Source organism: Leptonotus elevatus, chromosome 14 (genome assembly GCF_054856555.1).
Source record: "Leptonotus elevatus isolate MCC_2025b chromosome 14, RoL_Lele_1.0, whole genome shotgun sequence".
Taxonomy (NCBI): Eukaryota; Metazoa; Chordata; class Actinopteri; order Syngnathiformes; family Syngnathidae; genus Leptonotus; species Leptonotus elevatus.
The window spans coordinates 2,299,784-2,321,050 of NC_141252.1; the positions used below are offsets into that span (position 1 = coordinate 2,299,784).

A 21,267-nucleotide genomic window follows, 5' to 3' on the forward strand; every position below is an offset into this window, starting at 1 on the left:
TGTGACAAAAAAAAAAAAAAAATTAACAAAAAAGTTAACAATTAATTAACAAACCAGTGGCGTGGAAACAGAGGAAGGAGAAAATAGGATGAGAAAAAGGTTGAATATTTTTGGGGAGAATAAAGTAGGAATATTATAATCAAAATTTGTCATATTATGAGAATAGAGCATTATTATTGCAGAGACAATAACAAATGATTAAAAAAGCTGTGGATTTTTTTTTTTAGGAAGATAACACCAAAATTCATCATTACAAACTCAGAAGGTTATGCCAGTGCTTTTCAATTATTACTTTTTTATGCACCCCAGGAAGGAGAAAATATTTTGCGCTGCCCCCCCCCCCCAATCTTTGCTGTGACTATATTGTAAATATATACTAAATATCATCTAAATTGTTGTAAGTTCACCTCGACAGGGGAGCTAATACTCATTTTATAATGAGAGCGCCACTGCCACCTACTGTAGTTGATGTGCAATTACATTTTATTAAAATATGGCAATAAAATAAAAAACATGTTCCCCGGGCTCGCACCGCTGTGTATGCTCCTCCAGGGGTGCCCCCCTCCCCCGCCCCCTTATTTGAGAAGGACCGGTTAATCAGTTAATCAAAGTAATATAGTCGAAAAAACAAATATCCGATTTTTTAAAGGAAATACTTGAAATATGATGATCTGTATATTCAGAATTACAAAATGTGTCATCTTTACAAAATTAAACAAACCAGTGGCGTGCGAAGGGGGGGAACGAGCGGGCACCCCCCAAAAAAAAAAAAACATTGAAATTTGAATTACTTGAAATATTAAGTAAAATTTGCCATTTTATGAGCATAAAGTGATGATATTACATGAAATAATGTCCTACCAAAAAATGTCTGGATATTCCCGTTTTTATGAAGTCCTACCAGGGCCAAACTTAATTAGCGCTAATGCCTTCAATAACGTACATGCAACTTTGTCTATGCTTGGCCTTATCAGTCAGGGACCAAACTGTCACATCTTCCCTCTCCCATTGGCTGACAAACAACAGATGGCAACTTGACGTCCCACGCAGGAAGTGCTGATATTTAAAGGGGCGGCGGATGCTGACTCACAAACGCGACGACGCTCACGCGGTCACAGGAAGTAGAATGCTGGTGGCGTGGTTGATTGTGATGGCACAAATATTCACAACGCGGTCTCAAACATTTGTCACAGTTAGGTACTTAGATTAGTTAGCGAGCTAGTTGGTTAGTTAGCTAGCTAGCTAGCTAGTTATAGTTGTCAAAACTACACCACCCGATTTCCTTTCTTTCTTTCTTTCTTTCTCTCTTTCTTTCTCTCTCTCTTTCTTTCATTATTTCTCTCTCTCTTTACCTTCTTTCTCTCTCTTTCTTATTCTCTCTCTCTCTCTCTACTTTCTTTCTTTCTCTCTTTCTCTCTCTCTTTCTTATTCTCTCTCTCTCTACTTTCTTTCTTTCTCTCTTTCCCTCTCTTTCTTATTTTCTCTCTCTTTCTCTCTCTTTCTCTCTTTCTTATTTTCTCTCTCTCTTTCTTTCTTTCTTTCTCTCTCTCTCTACTTTCTTTCTTTGTCAATTTCTGTCTATCTCTCTCTCTCTCTCTCTTTACTTTCTCTCTCTCTTTCTATCTCTCTCTTTCTCTCTCTCTCTTTCTTATTTTCTCTCTCTCTTTCATTATTTCTCTCTCTCTTTACCTTCTTTCTCTCTCTTTCTTATTCTCTCTCTCTCTCTCTACTTTCTTTCTTTCTCTCTTTCTCTCTCTCTTTCTTATTCTCTCTCTCTCTCTACTTTCTTTCTTTCTCTCTTTCCCTCTCTTTCTTATTTTCTCTCTCTTTCTTTCTCTCTCTTTCTCTCTTTCTTATTTTCTCTCTCTCTTTCTTTCTTTCTTTCTCTCTCTCTCTACTTTCTTTCTTTGTCAATTTCTGTCTTTCTGTTTATCTCTCTCTCTCTCTCTTTACTTTCTCTCTCTCTTTCTATCTCTCTCTTTCTCTCTCTCTCTTTCTTATTTTCTCTCTCTCTTTCTTTCTTTCTTTCTTTCTTTCTCTCTCTCTCTACTTTCTTGGTCTCTTTCTCTCTCTACCTCTCTCTTTACTTTCTCGGTCTATTTCTCGGTCTCTTTCTCTCTCTACCTCTCTTTCTTTCTTAATTTCTTTCTTTCTGTCTGTATCTCTCGCTCGCTCTTTACTTTCTTTCTTTATCTCTTTCTTTATCTTTTTCTGTCTCTCTTTATTTTTTCATTCATTCTGTCTTTCTCTCTCCCTCTCCCTCTCTTACTTCCTTTATTTCTCTCTTACTCCCTTTCTTTCTTTCTCTTTCTTTCTCTCCCTTTCTCTCTTTCTTTCTTGCATGGAAAAGTAAAAAAAAAAAAAGTCATCATTTCATGAGAGCTGTAATATTACAAGGATAACGTTGAAATGCGATGATAAACAAGTAGGAAATTATAAATAATAACGTGTTATTTTTTTTACAAAACATCAGTCAGAGTCAGAGAAGAAAAAAGACAAAAATGTAACCAGAAAAAAAGTTGGAATGCTACAAAGGAAAAAGGTAGTTTTGAGGTGAATAAAGTCACAAATAATATAGGAAAAAATCAGAACATTATGTAAATATATTTATTTATTTTTTTGCTAGAATAAAGAGCAAAGATGCGGCACGCCGGGTGTTTTTCTTCCTGACTTTAGTTAACGATTCCACCTTGGCGGAGGTTTGCGCTATTAAACGCAGCGGTGGATGACGGCAATAAAAAGGGCTCACACTTCAGCCTCTGGCGTCCATGCATTCACTTTAGGCAGTAAAGGGAGGAAGATCCGTCTCCCGTTGCCATGGCGACCACCGAATGGGAGCATGATGGTCGCGGCTATTTAGGGCGCTAGTAAAAAAAAAAAAAAAAAATCACACTGACAACTCTGCGGCCATGTTTTGTGTGTGCGTGTGTGTATCTTGACGGAGGTCAAAAGATGCTACCAAGAGCGCTATCGAGCGGACGGATGACTAATTATTCCATTTTAGACTCGGTTCTCATCAAGTTTAACCTTCAGGCCTTGTTTGGTTTTGTTTTTTTGTCTTCTTGGCCTCTCAGCCATTTTCGTCCACTTGTTTTACGTTCTTTGCTTCTTTTGCTGCGGTGTTGAACGAACATCAATTCTTGTCATTAGGATGTTGAATTGGACTTTCAGCCTTTTCGGAGCCATGATAGGGCCGAGTAGTGCACCGTGACCCCCCGCCCCATCCTCCCCCCCTCCAATCTTATTCATTCGTCACAGGTTGAGGACAGAACAAACATTTCCAACAAGCAGATTAACGTCATCGTCCCGTAATGGAGAGGGAGGTCATGCTATGCTGGCCACTAACTAGCGTGTATTGTAAAGTACAGCTGGAGAATTACGTCATACGAGTGAAAACAACGAGAGACTTTTTGCAAGTGGCAAGTTTGACCTTGCCGTGTTTTTGTCTTTTGACTTTGACCTTGAGGCTTTTTATTGTGAACAGCTCCCGAGCCAATAAAGATATGTATTGAAAATCAAGCGATTTTGTGCTAATAATTTGTAACCTGGAAACCAAACACATTGAAGAAAGTGGGCGTGGCTTGCCAGGCTAAATCATTTGAGTGAAAAAGAATGGGTTGCTATATAATATTATAACGCGTCAATCAAAGTGTTTTTTTTTTGTTTTGTTTTTTAAGTGTGAACTCTAAGTCTGGGATAAAATTGATGGCCCAAACCTTTACAATGAAGTGCAAAACACAAAAACGAAAAACTGAACACAACAGCTAATTTAAAAAAAACACACACAAAAAACGAGCAGATGAAAAAACAAATTACTGAATTTAACAGCAAATACAAAAACACAAAAAAACAAAAACAAAATAAAACAAATGAAAAATAGTAGTGTGTGGTTCGTCATTAAAGAGACAGTGTGTAGAAATTTGACTTGAGTCTTTTCCTCAATTTCAAGCTCTATGTGGATTTTGGTTTGTTTGTTTGATGTGCTTGGCCTTCCTTTTCCTTTAAAGGATCTTTGTGCAGTTAGTCACTTTTTTTTTTTTACCCACGACTGCCACCTCTGGCCCAAAGCGTAACTGCAGCATCTGTATCAGGCTCATTCATGGTGCACGTGCGAGTACGTGCACGATTCACTTTCAATTCGATTCAATTACAGAAAATTATTTCATTCTTTAAAAGAAAAATAAATGAAAGGGGACAGAAAGAAGAAAAACGTATGATATCTGCCCCTAATCAACACACACACACAAAAAAAAAAGGTTAACACAAAATAAATGACAGTCAAGACGGCCTCAAAGTATAAATTTAACAAACTAATTCAATAGAATGATCTTGTGCTAAATATATTTGTCCGATCTTAAAGCGACAACCACAGTTGACATGACATCAAATGAGGTAAAAAATAATAATACTCCGCCCCTCCCCTCCCTAAAGAAACTGTGGAATTTAAAGGGTCAGGGCTCTTTTTACTCATCTGGGCATTGCGTGATGTAAAAAAAAAAGAAAAGAAAAAAAAAAAACAAGCTTCAATATTATCTTTTTAAACGGCACTATGCACCTTTAATACTGACCTTTAGGCTTTGACCTGTGAAAGGCGCTCAAACACATAATTAATCTCTGTGATGGAAATCAAATGACTTGGTCCAAATTTGAAGGGAAAAATGTCATATTACGGACAAGCAAACAGTTTCATGTCGTACCTGCTTTGTGTTTTGACAAAACTAATTACGAAAGTTGATGGAAAAACCAAGCCAAGTATTATCATAACATCTAAAAACATCAACATTTGATACGTGCAGCTCCCCGGGGCCCTTTTTTTTTTTTTTGTTTCCCTGGTGGATATGAACACGGATCTTTATCTTCGCTGTAATCCACTTTGGGGAGTGACAAGCTGCAATTGCGGCGTCTAAAAAGCAGATGCTTACGTTGCCGTGGTTACAGCCTTGGTACAGGGAACGACGCGGCGAGATGTGTGCGTGTATTCTTCACGAAAGGCCGCATGTATGAGTGTTAAATGAAAAATGGAGAGAGAGAAAATGTATCTTGACCCTGTGGAGTCACATTGGCCTTTTTACTGAAATACTGCAATGAACAACAAATAAATGATGTATATAAATATAATAATAAAATAAATATTAAAAAAAATAATAATAACAATAAATATGACGCAATATACAAAAAAAAAGAGAAATTGTAAGATATGATACATATATTTGTATATATATATATATATATAAGTATGGACACTATCTTGCTGGAATTACGTTATATTGCTATTAAACACCATTTGCGCATTCCAAAATTAGGTTCAATCGCTAATTTGATATGCTAAAAAAAAAAAGAAGAAAAAAAACGCTAATGTATTATGCTGTCATAGATTGTACCAGGTTTCGACCTAAACGCTAAGTGAATACAAACCCCGTATGGCTCAGAGGTCTGAGAACTCGGGTTAATTAGTAGAGCCCAGGTTTCAAAGCAAACATGGTGAAGCGCCATTTAGCTGTTGTGCTGCACGCCAATGGAGTAAGTTGACATCGGAAGTGAATCAGCCGCAAGTGTAAATGCTTTTAAATCCAGAATAAAAACTACCCCCCCATTCCTTTGATTAAGGTCTTTTAAACATTTTTCAAATAATAATTTCGCTTTACAGTGTTTTAGCAATTTCGCTAAGCTCCTTTTCATTTCTTTCCTTTGCTTTCAAATGTCTTTAAATCTTTTGTTTGTAAATGTGCTTACATTTTGTCAATATATGATCTTTTTGTAATTTTAATAAGCTCTTTTTTTTTTTGTTCTGTGAATGTCCTCAGTTGTTCTGTTTGCTGATGCTTTTAGATGTGCGTTTGTGAGCATGACATATGTTATAAAAACAAAATTGCTTTGCCTTGCCTAAATGTGTGCGGGGGAAAATTTGGCTCCAAATCAAATATGTAATAAAAAAAAAAAACTAACCTAAAATTACTACCGAGTGTATTTTGAGGGATTTTCATCAAATATGCGATATAATAAAATAAAATATGATATTAAGATGTGCCTTTGCTGTCACAATACTAAATCGTGTTTCTCTATGTCATGTTAGCGTCATTCACTCAACAGGCTCATCTGGATCAGTTGCATGAAGAAGAGTCACAGTCAGTGAGGAACTCTGCAGGTGACTGTGAATTATTAAGGCGTCCCCCCCCCCCCCCCCCCCCGAGTGACCTTTGTTAAAGCCCCTTCCTACCGTTAACTTGACTATCACTCAAATATCAAAAGGATGACGTCACGCAACGTCACATTTTTCTAGTTAGGCTTTTATTTTCTTTAACATTCATGACGGGGTAGAAAAGCGATGAATCGCGCTGGATGAATTTTTATTTGATGATTAACATCAAGTTAATAATACAAACATTTATAGATACGAAAGGTGAGCTAGGTGCACGCTGCCGCCACTCGCGTGCGCGTCCTCGCCCCCCTGTTACGTCGTCGTCCATGCGCGTGCCCGGCGCAGCGGCCGGCTGGCCTGCGCGGAGTGTCCGCCAGGGGGCAGCCGCGTCCCGGTGTGAGGCTGCGCCGCTCCCGCTGCACCGCAGAGAGGAAAATACCACCAGATGGCGGTTTAGGATTGCTGCTCTTCTCTGCGAGGCAACCTTCCGCTCGCACGGGCCAATTTCCCAATATAAAATAACACCAAATAATAAAAAGGGGATCGATTCGTCGCTGCGGGAGGTGACGCTCGACCCGGGGATGGTCGTTAAAGGTGAGTGCACGGTGTTTTTCTCGTGCTTTTTGTGAGGCGTGAAAAGGGGGGTGGGGGAGGAAGACGGTGCACAGATTCAAGATGGTGGACGCGCTGGAAAAAAGGGAAGGCTGCTGCTAGGTTGTTGGTAGGGAGGGGGATGGGCCCTCGTAGCGGGCTAACGGAGGCCACTGTTGCCGTCCCATCCTCGTCAGTTATCCTAGCCTAGCCTAGCCCGCGAGCTAACTAGCCTCCCATCCAAAACAAAAAATGTCGCAGGTGGAACTCTTTCGAAGGCGGATCTCCTCCTCCTCCTCCTCCTCCTCCTCGTCACCATTGTCCACCTGTCGCTCGAGTTGTCAACAAATACAAGAAGCCACGCCGTTGACGGCTTTTGTTTGTACGCGTGTTTGCTTCGACTCTGCTTTTACAACGTACCGTGTTATGAATCCGTACAACTGGGTTTTTATTTTTTTAATTTTTTTAGGTTCCTCCTTACGGAGGGAATCTTGGCTCCCTTTGTTTGCTCATGTGGAGTTTTAGTTCATTTTCTGTTCGGCACGAGATGTGTGTGTGTGTGTGTGGTGCCCTGACATAACTTGTGTATGAATTGTAAATAAACTTGCCGCTGAAAATGTGACGTTTCTGTCTGAAGCGTGTGGAGGATGTGCTTCTTGCCGCTCAACATCAGCTGTCGCCTTCCAAGTTTTGTTTCTCCCCACTTCTTTTTTTTTCTCTCTCCCACTTTTAACGAACTTCTGTTTCTCAATTACAAATGTATCCACTAGTTCTCGTTTCACTATCGCTCCTTATGGCGGGTCTTTCTCCCTTTTTTTTCCCCCCGGAGAGCGGGTTGGGAAATGTGTGTCACAATCTCAGGGGGGGGGGGGGGGGGGGGTTGATCATATAAGGCTCCACCTAACAACCAACAAATCTTGACAAGGTGGACTCAATCCCGGTCAACCGGCCAATACTGACCTCTCTGCAGCATTTGTGTTGATAAGCGGGGTCAGTGGTGTGCATGGTGGTTACATAACTGCTTTGTTTACAGTCCCCGTGTGACCCATTTTTGTCAATGAATCCTGCAGAACCAGCTAGCAGTTGACAGATCCGGATGTGAGGTGTTGATATACATACAGTATGTTGCGACACAATGCAGTACAATACATGTTAAGTATAATAAATAAATGTTAATAAAATAGGTCCGCAAATAACCATTATGTCTCGATCACATTTTTTTTGTGTGTGGCTATGGCTAGTGGTTAAAACCTTAAAAACCAAGTAAAGTATTTAAATCCTTAAGATACTTGTTTTCCGGTTCTGTTGAGTGAGTACAGGGTTTCGCCAAGCATTTTTTTTTTTTTAGAAGCCTGGAGGCTCGCCATGATGTTTAGCCACACTAGCTGAAGTTCGATGCATGCTAGCTAGTGCAGGTAAGAAGCACCGGGTTTGCCCCAACCTGTGGTAGGTGATGTGAGCGAGGCACTTGTGTCCAGCCCAGGGAAACCTTTTGGCACCGTCTTGACAGTTGAGTTCCAGTTTTGCTATTCTAATTGTTTTGACGACTTGAGATGCAAAATCGCTTATTTTTGTGCCTTGTAACATGTCCAAAAATAGGCAGCGGTGCTTGTTGTTTGTTTTTCATTTTTAAACACAAAAATAATGAATCTGTTTTCATGGTGGACTACAGAGTTCTGAGAATCTTGTTGAGAGGCTGAAATTCGGAGAATTTGGAGACGTTGAAGTATTACTGATGTTTCTATCGAAACAAGTTTTCAGTTAATTTGATAATCGATGGTTGCACCTCCAATGATACGATAAAATACAATATGACACTGTAGCATACAGTAGGTTAAGACATTGGCCACCAACCTTCTTTGCGCCATGGCGCCGTCCGTACAATGTTTGGCTCACCTTGCTCCCACAAGATTAATTCTCACGGTATTTGTGAGTTCACAAAGTCGCGAGAATACATCTTGCACCTGAGCCCGTTGATTTCCACCGATCCGAACGCCAATCACAGAGCGTGAAGTATTGTGCAGAATGTCCCGCCTTTCCCAAGCAAATCACCGCGGAGCAGTCCCACATTGATATTGTGGAGAACTCCGTTGAGTGAATCGCAAAATCAAGATGGCTATTGCCAGGTTAACCATTCGCCGCCCCAAAAGTTGTGATGCAATATTTCCACGGGGAAAATTGCACGTTTCACTGTCGAGCCGAAAATAATGGATCTGCTTCACCGTGGCAATTAATGGTGATAGCGGTCGAGTGTTTGGATGGGCAATACAAACGTGTCCCTGTGTCATCTACTATCACGGGTTTGAAACTGTCTGCAACTGGGCGCCGCTCCAAAATGGAAACCCCTCTCTGGATATGAAATTATTGTTGCATCTATGTTGGGCTTGGCCCATTTATGTCTTGCTTTATTTAGTGTGCTCACTGTCAGCTTGGTGTCTTTTTTTTTTTTTTTTTTTTTGTGCGCCTCCAGTTAAAATGCCAGCGTGGTAATGTTTTCTTTTATTCTTATGTCATTCCTGTTCTGCAGGCTTGAGGTGTGCCTGCTGCTTGCGGGCAATTAGCAGCTGATTTTTAATGTTATGTGCGCCTCAGAGAGTGTTTGGACTGTCAACGTGAAACCGTTGCCTCACTGGAAGAACAATTGTAATGGGTTAACAAGGATTTCCCCGGATTTACAGTTGACTGTAGCTAATTGTGAAGTGTAGTTCTATTTCCATTTACGCTACCTCGACGGAGTATGTCAATTGAGTTGCTCGAGAGCCCCAAAAAAAAAAAAAAAAAAAAAAATCTGAATTTTGCCGCAACTTGAACCGTGCAGCCGAAGTCCGGCCTGTGACTTGTTTTGCTGTTTTGCGGCAGCCAAGCGATCCTCTCCCTGCTTCAGACTAGTTTCAAATCAGGCCAGACTGTGATGGCTCTCGACGTTTTTTAAATGACTGCCTTCAAGCGCGCTCGGACTCTGTGCTATATTTGTGTTGCCCTCACTTTTAATATTGATGTGCTCACCTGTTGTCAGCGCCTGCAACTGTCTCAGGTGCAAAGGAAGTGCAGAAAATTCTAGTGCAAAAAGGGGGTCCTTGGTTTACAAAAAGAATTGCATTTCTATGGCGGTGACTTTTTGACTTTAAAAGCAATAAAATAGTCTGGCTCCCCCCCCCCCCCCTCGTCATGCACATGTTAAAAGAAGTTAGCCACTGCAAAATGCAAAAATAAAACATTTTCTTAACTCTACAACAGTAATGATTTGTGTGTTGATGATTAGCGAATGACCTCACTGAGCACACCGGTATGCCAAATTTCACCTCACCATTTTTTTCCCTCATGATGGCCTTTTTTTTTGTAGCCACACTCAAACAATTTTGTGCTTGTTTGCTAGTGACCGTTACTGCCGCGGCGGCATGGCTCACTGGTAGAGTGTTCATCTCCCAGCACCTTAAAAAACAAGTAAAGTATTTAAATCCTTAAGATACTTGTTTTCCGGTTCTGTTTAGTGAGAACAGGGTTTCCCCAAGCATTTATTTTTTTTTAGAAGCCTGGAGGCTCGCCATGATGTTTAGCCACACTTGCTGAAGTTCGATGCATGCTAGCTAGTGCAGGTAAGAAGCACCGGGTTTGCCCCAACCTGTGGTAGGTGATGTGAGCGAGGCACTTGTGTCCAGCCCAGGGAAACTTTTTGGCACCGTCTTGACAGTTGAGTTTCAGTTTTGATGACTTGAGATGCAAAATCGCTTATTTTTGTGCCTTGTAACATGTCCTAAAATAGGCAGCGCTGCTAATATTGATCACGATGTTATCGTGAGTTCGATCCATCCGTTCGTTTATTTCCATCCTTTGCGACCATGTCGAGGCTTCCTTGAGCAAGATACCGAACCCCCGACCGAGTGGCTCGGTGAATGGAAAGAGGCGGTATGACGCGGAAATATATCTTGCTTGTCTGTTTGAACCCTTTTATACGCGGTGAACAAAATGTTCCACAATGAACGTGCAGCGACTCGAAATAGTCGAGTCGTGAAAACCGTGACAAAATGTCGTACGAAAACAAGGGACGTGAAAACCGATATGTCAATTTGGCCGACCGACATAACAGGACCACACAGTTGCACTGTGATCTCCAAAGTGCTTGCAGTCAATGGGCAGGTTATGTCATCAGAGTAAGAGAGTAATCATTTGTAATGTCAAGTGTTGTATTGATTTTTTTTTTTATCTCACAACCTCGCTGTGGCCGGTGTGCCTTTTTTGCCATCCAACCACGGCGGATCCTGCTTCAGCGCAACGGCCCTTTTTGTAGACGTCACTGCCATTTGTCATGATCTCGCCTTTGCGCTCGTGTCGGAGATTTGCGTGTACACGCCGCCTCCCCAGAGCGCCGTTTCAAATCAGCTGACATCCGCTCAAGCGCCCGATTGTGTTGTGACGCAAGGCTGGTCTCCGTCCGTCCGTCCGTCCGTGCGTCCGTCCGTCCGTGATGCTCCGCAAGGCAGTCGGGAGCGGTGTTTGTCTCCGGCAATCTGGGCCAAGTTGAGAAGGGCAAACGGGACAGAACAAACACGCGCTTTTACACTCTGGCATCTTTCACACGGAGATCACGCAAAATTGGCGGGTCAGAGTCATGACCGATCGATTCAGCATTCATTTGCCCGTGAGGAACATGCAAACACACGAAAGCCTGGATATGCAGCAAAATGGCATCCTGCCAGGTGGATTCAATATTTATTCGCCTCGGCGTTTTACACAATGAGTTTCAAGGAATAGTGTTCCCTCACTACTTTGGGGTTTGGTTATTTCATCGACTTCATTACTGCAAGTGTACCATGCCATTTCGCAGGCTTATATTGCTATTTTTCTTTGAAGTCAGACCAGTAAAAAAAAGATGGGAAAATTGTTTTACAAAAACCCAGACTGTGAACATCATCGCTCGTCGCCCCACAAATCCCAGTTCTCTCTTTGTAGGCAAAGACACGTTCAGAAACTCAGAACGTTGTTCAAATGTGCCGTTCGGTGACCTTGAGTGCCCCAAAAATCGGATTACTCTGGAGCCCAACGCGTCGGGCAGTACAAGGAAAGTCAACATTTCAAGCACGAGCTGGAAATGAATGCGTGTGAAGCGTGCGCCGGCTCCTTTAAACCAGAATCCTGCGTCACATTATAGCCAAAGGTGCAACCCTGGTGGGTTAATGCGCCTTTTTGCGCAGTAAATCCACGTTTTGGAAAATGTCAACTATTTCCCATGACGTTCTTTTTCCATTTCGAAAGATGAAGAAGAACTCCCGCTGGAATGACGAGGCTTTATAGCACCGCTATTCTTCCTTTAGCATGTTATACTTCGACAGCTACTTTCATTTTGTCTGCCGTACTAAGGGAAGCCCTTCTTTGATTAGTTGACAAGTTTAAGCTAAAAAGATCCACAAATAAGCTCATAAAGGCCGAAATTCCAAAGTGTTCTCAAAGACTACGTTTACATGCAGGCAAGAACCCTTTTAAAACCAGAATATTGGCAAAATGTGGGTTTTGTAAGGCCATGTGAACAAGCACAATAACTCAAATATGGTCTTATTCAGGTTTCTGGGTTAACCCCTTCATAGCCGCAATTCTTGCTCATATAAACGTTTTCGGAATATCTCGATCGATTGGGGCATTGTTTTTCGCTGTGAGCAGGCTCGCTATTTTTTTTCTTCGTTGTCTTTTCTTCTTCTTCTTCTTCTTCGCTTATTTGATTCGCAAGGAATCCTGGACTATGAAGTCATGGCTTGTATCCGCAGCTCCGTCCTACTCGCTAAAGGCGCATCCCCTTGAATACATTGATTTCTCCGTTCATGTTATTTTGTGGTCTCTACGGCGAAAGCGCCACAGTTTGTGCCTATATACACAGATAGTAAATACAAGTATTATAAGTCCATGCTTCTTGCATGTAACCCACCGGAAATACTCAAGCCAGTGTCAACAAACCACACTTCTAGAGCGAAGAGGAAACTGGCCGTTTTATTTAGCGTGGTGAGTGACATAAATATAAGGTATTTTATTGAACGCAGAGTTATTTACATAATTACGCTGTCCGCGCGTTGCGTTCCAAACGGGATATTCCAATCGAGCACAAATGACCTCGATGACAAATGAGCTCTCTGCCACGCATGTGAACGTGTTTAACCTCGATTGTTTCACAAACCGGAATTCTGACCTTAACCCGAATATTAGTTGCATGTAAACGTTTTCAAAGTCGACTTTCCTCAAAATGACCGCGTCGCTTCTAACTGTGGCACGTCCTCCAAATACACTCAAGGGAAATAGTGCCAATTCAACATTCAGTCCGTCGTCGGTGCGCATAGTCTTGCCATGTCATATCTACAGAGGAGTGATGCGGGAGGCGGTAGAAATAATATTTTGCGAAACTGAGGCGAGTTTGTTCGAGTTCCTCATTTCACGGGTGACCTTTCGGTGACTTTTGATGACATAGAGGTCGGATATATGCGACCTGGCCGTTCAGGCTGCGGTCGCATTGGCAAAACTTCGGATGCGTATCCAAACTAGGACCACATATGAAAGTGACCCAGGTCGGATGTGCAAAAATTGGAATCGGGCCGTTCAGACTGACATATACAAGGCATTAAAGGCAAAAAAAATATCCAATCTGGGTCGCATTTGGCTGCAGTGTGAACGTAGTCTTTTTTTTTATTTTTTATAAGAACACCTGGAAACCATTTCAAATGGTGAAGACCTTGCATAATGGCAAACAAAATATAACATGTTCTTCCTTGCGCATGTGTCAAACAGCTACAAAGTTTTGTGTGGAATTGACCACAAACTGCCAAATGGTGATCCAAACACACGCCACTGCAAACGCACACACACGCACGCACGCAATCGCGCAGCCATCTACTGCTGCCACAAATTACTGTACACTCATTCTTTCTACGACACACTTAAAGTCTGGTGGAGGAGGCGGGGTGAGGAAGGATGCTGTGCGAATTGCACAGTGTGACAAGATCTCTGCTGAAAAATGGAAGCCCTGCCCCCCGCCCACCCCCCCCCACCGCTACGCGCACACATATCTTAGCTATCTAAATAACCACCTCTCTGAGTGTGAATTAAAGATAAATACATCATAAAGGGGGGGGGGGGTGCAGGACAGCGCAAGAATGGGAAGCCAATATGCAATGGCTGCCTTCTCTGCGCCAGGTGACAAAATGGATCCATTGGGGATGACGGCGTAGCTTCTTTCACACTGCCCGCTAAACCCAGGCAGTGTGAAATGCGATGCAAGATATCCATCTTGTGAGTTATTCAACACTAGCTCATTGCATTACATTAAAACGCCGTACAATCGAACCCCGTATACTCGCCATTCGGCACCTGCAGATTCGCATATTTGCATATTCCCATTATTTTGAAATGTTTTGGGGTCATACGTTCAGTTTTTACGGAGTACTTTTTACTGCCACCTACAGGACTGGAGTAGCATTGTATCCGCTTAGCTTAGCTAGTCTCTGTTTTTCAATCAAACTAGTCGTGTTTAGAATCCGTGGGCCTTGGCTAGCAAGTGCCGTTCTAATTTCGATTTTATTTTATTTTTTGTATTTTTTTCATAACCGTTATTAAGGTGGCATCTCACTGAGTGGCAAATGCTTGCGAAAGTAGTGAATGTTGGATTCTTATAATTTTCTCACGAATGTTGGTGAAAATCAGGCGGTTGAGCGACTTTGAGCGATGCACCGAGATAGCAAGCGACGACTGGGGAAATTGTCTGCGAAAGGCAGGTGGCGACTATTTGGGACAGCATTGCGAAGATTAACAACCATTTGCCACTCCTTTGCCACATTTTGGGAACCTTTGGGACCATTTGCCAACTTCTGGAGCAACGGGCAAATCTTATGGAGCCAACTTGATGAAACGGTGTGCAAACCTGAAGCCTGCTTTTTTATGACTCTTGACCATGTTAAAAAAAATTCCTCGTGACGGTGAAAACGGTTTACGACAAGTAAAACTGTTTTTGAAGACGTTTGCAACCTTTTACAAACCTTTGACGAAGCCCAAAATTCGTTACATTCACTGCTCAGTGAAACACAGTGGATCTCTGTCGTCGTCACTGTGCACCCCCCCCCCCCCTCAAACACGCACACACGTAATTCTATAATTCTGCTCTTAAGGCATGAATAAAACATTTCTTTGTTGAACCTCTCCCAATACATGAATGGAATGACACTGCAGGTAGTTAAAGTACTTGCTATCATTTACACGTGAGACGTGCTCACACTTGCATTTTGCCCTCCCTGTGATGTTTCAACCCCCCCCCCCCCCCAATCACCCACTGATGGATTTTGCAGATCAGCGCTGTATATACGAATCAGCTGCCGCTCTCCTGCAGTCCGAAAGCAAATAAGTGCGAGCGTCGGTGATTCAGCAGCAAGCAGTGTGCGTGCGTGAGTGATGCTGTTGTCGTAAAACACACTCGGGCATGCCATCATGAGTTGAAATGTCCAGGATGATTTAAGGGCACACATATAAAAATGGTGGTCAGTGTCTAATTGTGGATGCTTATTTACATGATGACATTTTATTTATTTATTTATTTTATTTTATTTTATTTTTTTTAAATCTGGCAGTCATTTGAAAACTGACCTGTTACATTCGTCAACGGCGGTTTGAGTAGCTAGCCATTAGCTTAGCCGAGCCATAGCTTGGCTGGGCTTTTGTTTACGTTCCCTTTGCCGTTTACGGCACTTACCAGACCCGACAACAATCTGTCGGATTCTCATCGGGGATGTTGAGAGTGCGGTGTAACGTCTCTAGAACTTGTCAGTTTGTACTGTATTACAATGTCGGTTAAGTCCACAAAAGGATGTTATCCAGTAACGAGGTGAAAAGGAAAAGGCATGGCTTCCTTGACACCAAAAAAAACTTGTGTGCTTGCATAAAAGTTTTTTTTTTTTACCCCAAGTACCATATTTATAATATATATTCAGGGTTCTTACTGGCTCAAATTGAGGCAGAGGTGGTATCTTCCTGACTATGATGGGTGACTACCGATACCAGGTATCATTGGCCAAAACAATCGCCCAAGTGAGCCAAATGGCCGATTATTTTCCCCTTAAAACGTTATTGAAGAAAACCGAAGTTTCCGACGCAGTGAAAGTACCCTGAATGCACCATTTTGCTTGTGTAGCATTAGCAACTAGCAAGTGTGTAACATATGTTATTCTGTTGTCCCGAAGCGTCCATTAAGCTGTTTAATGACACCTCAGTTGGAGTTAACTATAAAACTAAACACACGACGTTAAGAATTACATCCACTGTATATTTAAATACAAAACATGCTTTATTTTTAAAACATCACTAGCCTAGCGCTAATGCTAAAATATGCTAACAGGAAGTTAGCATCAACTTCAAAAAACGAATATTCACACACAAATGCTGTGGGAAAACGTACACACAGGTGAGATAACGCTACGCAAGGGCACAAATTCGTCCCAATGTGTGAAAAATGAGTTATTTTAATAGAATTCAATTACAACTTTTTTCTGTACTCAATTTAAGTGTGTATGCCATGGATGCACTGCACCACACTGCCCCCAAGAGGCTGAAATGCACAGGAACAGTCAGTATTTGTTCTTACTGTTTTTTCACTTGCTATTATTTAAGTTTATTCTTATTCTTATTATATATATTTTTGAATAATCGCCAGATTAATCATTAATCTGTAAATAATAAAATAAAAATCTGCCAAAAATCTACATTGGCATCAAAAAATGCATATCGGTCGGGCCTTAAAAAAAACCCCGATGCCGCTCGATGGGCAGCATCGATCACTTTCAGTTGCCCCGTAACTGTGCTTGGTCCAAAAATCGGTGCTACCCGTGAAGTAAACATCTCCGTGTAGTTGTGACACGTGTCGAGCTTTAACACAGCACTTCTATGTTTGCACATTCGCACTCGTTTTAAACGTTTGTCTGAGGTTGTTTGACACTCAGAAACCATTGACCCTCTTGTGTTGCTGTCATGTGACCGTGCCTCGGGGCCAGCAAGCCAACCGAGCCTCATGTTCGCTGTATCTATTTTGAATCCATATGTGCCTGGTTTATCGCCGCGAAACAGCTGAGAGCCATTTGGGAAAATGTACGCCATGAAAATAACGCTAGTGACAGTCCAATCACCTCCTTTCAGGTCTGCACTGGTTACGTTGCTACGGAAACCAACCTTGGAATATGACAAATCCTGCGCGCCAGCGACACTGAACATCTTGTAACATTTGTCTCGACTGTCTTTGTTTGCTTTATATTAATGGGAGCAGCGCGCTTGTGCGCAGGTGTGAAATGTAATCATCCCCAAGGGTGACGTGACGTAACGCTACCTTCTGGCGGTGTGTGAGTGCGATCGTGTAGTGGAAAACTGAAGTGCGCAAAAGCGCAACAGGGACGTGCATTTAAAGGCTTCTTTTATCTTGAAAACATCCAAAGACAAATCAAAGAAGTACGGAAAGGTTAACACTCTTTTGGCATGCAGGGCTCTTGTCCGCTTCTGCCACCTCAGATATGGTTGGCTCTATCTTTTAGGTGACTATAAATCGAACCTACCCATGTTTTTTGGAGTACGGAAACAAATACTACTACAAAAAAAAAACTCCCCTAAAGTAGAAAGTAAATAATTCTTAGTTTTAGAGGTATCAGTCCAACGTCAAGATTCTTAGTCAATTAAATGATGGATTTGACTATTGAATCGATAGATTAATCGACTAATCGGATTCATTTTAATTTTGCATTAAACTGTATTACAAAAGCAATTTTTTTTCTTGATTACTGTTTAGTAACCGGTGAGGTGATTGGTGTTTATTTCATATTACGGATTCGTATAGTTGTAAAAAGAAAAAAGAGAAGAAAAATGGTCAAAGTAAAAACAGGTGTTTGCAAATGTTTTATTTTGCTTAAACACAGAAGATAATCAGTCGTCCAGAAATCAGTGAACAATTACTGTTGAAATGCTGAAAATCAGAGGATATTAGACTTTTATTTAAATTAAAAAAAAAAAAGGCTCCAAATGATGACTCAATTATTAAAATGGTTATAAAGAAATTTGATAATCGATTACTTGTTGATTTATCTATTAATTTTGACTATTAATCTTAAATTCCTCTCCCCATGACAATTTTTTTCAAATGCTATATTTTAGCATGGCATGAGTTCACATCTTACGGCAGCAATATAACCAAAATTTGTAGCCTCATCTATACGAATCGTTATTGGTCAACCGTGGGGGTGGAGCTAAATAATCGTAATCATCCACTCTTTTACGTAGAGCACGGGTTTTCTTCCCTTTTGCTCTTCCGTATATGCGGCACAGATGCAGAAACAGAAAAGAAAAGCCTCATAACATTGTAAAAATAGGAACTGATCATCGTTACTTTGTTTAAAAAGTGCTGACAAGTTGACAACCTTTTTGATGACCATTTTGAGCACATTTTAGTGCATTTTTTTTCTACCCGTTGCTCTATTAGCTATCAACTTTGGATATACACATTTGTCAGTGCCAGTATACAAATATCTACAATTTCATATCGCTTTTGGTTTGTTCTGCTCATTTCAGTACAGACTAGGTACAGTATGCATAAGTATTCCAATCTCTTGTTGGGATATTCTTATCGACTGGCTCGTGCTGCATTCAGTCTCGTGTGGCCCACACGGTTACTCGCGACACCCCTGCGTTCGTTTAGAAATACACTTGTCACTTTGAAGGATTGGCCACAAGGTGCACGGCGTAATTATGTCGCCGTCACCGCTCATTAAAAGCTCGGCTATCTGCTCACGGCAACAGTTAAAAATCCTTCAGTACTGAGCGCTTTGGAGAACACCCCCCCCCCCCCCACACACACACACTTCTTGTGTCGCCTTCTGGCGCGAAGTCATTAGCAGCTGCTATGTTTGTTGAAGTGTGACTTCCCCTGTAAATCTCCTTTTTATGGAATAACGCTGCTCTATACTCTCTCAACTGGTATGATTGTATTTTTTGTGTGGCCAAAAACGGATTTGCAGCCAATATGACGATAATTATGATCTCAATAATGTACAGTTCTTCCAGTCTTTACTCTTAAAAGTCTGTTTATGAATTTATGGTTGTTAATTCTTACCGCGTATTAGATGGGCATAATAATCCCATACTAAAAACTGCTAGGGGTGGAAATCTTTGAATGTCTCACGATTCGATTCCGATTTTTGGGTGTGCGATTCAATTCGGAATCGATTTTTGATTAACAACGATTTTTGATTCAAAATGATTTGATTGACAACGATTTTTGCTTCAATTTATAGATGTTCAAGTAACCATAATGATCTACGCCAGTCTGACTCGCTAATGTTAATTAGTGCTCTACTCGCGGCACTTTTATCACTCAAAAGAACGGCTCCACGCTGCAAAAAAACAACAACTTTTATTGGAATAACTTGATCGTGACTTTTTCCTTCTATTTTCTAATGTGGCTACAACTTAACAGTGTATTAGACCGCGTGGAACCACACTGCCCCTAAGTGGCCAAATCGGGTACAACATGAACAGCGCTCCCAATAAAGGCACACACAAACAAAGGTAAGGCAGCATAAGATCATTTAAATAAAATCGATTTTGGGACATTTAAAATTGTACTAAATGAGAATCGATTTTTTTTGGGGGGGGCACACCCCTACTAAATACCTGTACGTTATTCTATGTTTGTTATTTTTCTTCTGATGGTTACACTTATACTATGTCTTTAATTTGATGTTAGCTTTGGAGCGATGCAATGCGTTCTGAGATGCCACTAATGCTAAGCCCTTTAAAGTGTACCAAACAAGTTTTCGTGGCTGGCATTGACGGTAGGGCTGCAGCTATCAAATCTTTTGGTATTCATTTGGCATCGCACTGAAAATTCAATTGGATAGATTATTTGGAGAATTTTTTTTTAACCACATATTCACTGATTTTTCTTCCAATTTTTTCCAGATATTTTTTAAATATAACTGTCAGGATTGTGGGTGTGTGTCCACCCCCACCCCCCTCCCCTTCGCTTTTCTGTATATTGAATGTTTGAATGTTGCATTTTTGACGAATATTTCGGCTTAACCCCCATGCATTTCAATAGGCATCAATTCCCAGTGGCGCATTACTGTCATGCATAGAATGAGCAATTGTTGCTGCGGCTGGACTTTTCTTCCTGACAATGCACACCAAATAAACGTGTACGCAAGGCAGAACAAATTCCCTAAGCATTTTTTTTATTCAAGGTACTCGAGTTATTCAAGGACTTGAGAGACTTCTGCAAAGGCACCACAAAGCACAAAAACTGTGGAAATACATTTGAACATTTGCAATGCAAGTCAAGAAGTCTTACGAAGCAGCAATATAATCTATCCCTCCCAGCCCTCCCTATTCTCAACCTGGTCCCTCCTGTCCCCACTTCCCACCCAATCAGACAAGCTCTCAGCGTCGGGCTTATGACCCTCGCCAGTCGCCATGGCAACGAGGGTCTGCCTCCCAGAGAACACGCCGTGCATGTTAAGTGCTTTCTCGGAGGCTCGCCGGCGCTCTGTCTTGTGCGTACGTTCTCTCACACCATAGATTTCACAGCTTGTGATCACGGCTCACTATCGAGTATTATTAGAGTTGATAATTTCATCGACTGATCCAATAACCGGATATATTGCAAAAAACTTTAATGCGAATTAAAAAATATATATATATTTCCCCCTTTTTTTAATTTTATTTATACTCTCATGCATATTAATGGAGACATTTGGTTTGCTCCATGAGTAAATTCAATCACGCACTTGGTCACAGAATGATTCCTTCCAGTCCTTCCCCAAATTTGTAAGGGTAAGGGACCAGTCTGGCCCGTGAAAAGCAAAAATCTGCGTAAAATTGACGCCCATTGAAATGCATTGAGAGAAAAAATATGCATATTTTTTTTTTAAACATCCTGAAAATTCTCCGAAACGCTGATAAACTTTCACTGTATGTTTTCCCACAAAACTCATATGTATGGAAATGTATAACAGTACTATGAATAGTGTGCAATGGCGCAGTGTAGTGGAAAAATGGAGCCTATGTGCACTACAAATGCCAACGGCAGCTTCTGTGCAGTCCTGGGAAGAAAAAAAAAGAAAAAAGAGACTGACTCAATAAAAAGTCTGTTCAAATTATTCACAGCTTCCTTTTTAAAGTTACTGTGAGTGTACATGAGAAGCAGAGAATGTCCCCCCCGTCAAACATCATCCTCCCCACACATACACACATTCATTTCCTCTTCCTCGGTGTGTACGACAGCACCGAAAGCAACAATTCGGATAAAAAGCAGCGTGTGTGCAAATGGTCTGTGAGAGGGTGACAGAGAGAAGCCGAGCGTGTGCGTTCTTACGGCGAGTCTGACGTTCTGGCCCCGTCGGTCGTCTGAGGTCTTCTGACTCATTTTAATCACAATCGAGCGCTATCGTCATTTCCGGTCGGCGGCTGAATTCCCATGAATTCAGCACGTGGCAATCTTAAACTGGAAGCAAGTTTATCTTCCTTGATATGAACAAGTC

The 21,267-nt window shown here is 41.4% G+C and overlaps 1 protein-coding gene across 1 annotated transcript in view; it reads left to right on the plus strand.

Moving 5' to 3' along the window:
* The first annotated feature begins 6,500 nt into the window (after positions 1–6,500).
* stag1a (STAG1 cohesin complex component a) overlaps positions 6,501–21,267 on the plus strand; it is a 31,129-nt gene continuing 16,362 nt past the window's right edge. Inside the window, exon 1 of the mRNA XM_086093949.1 lies at positions 6,501–6,733. The gene's annotated coding sequence lies outside the window, so the exon portion shown is untranslated. The remainder of the gene's footprint in view (positions 6,734–21,267) is intronic.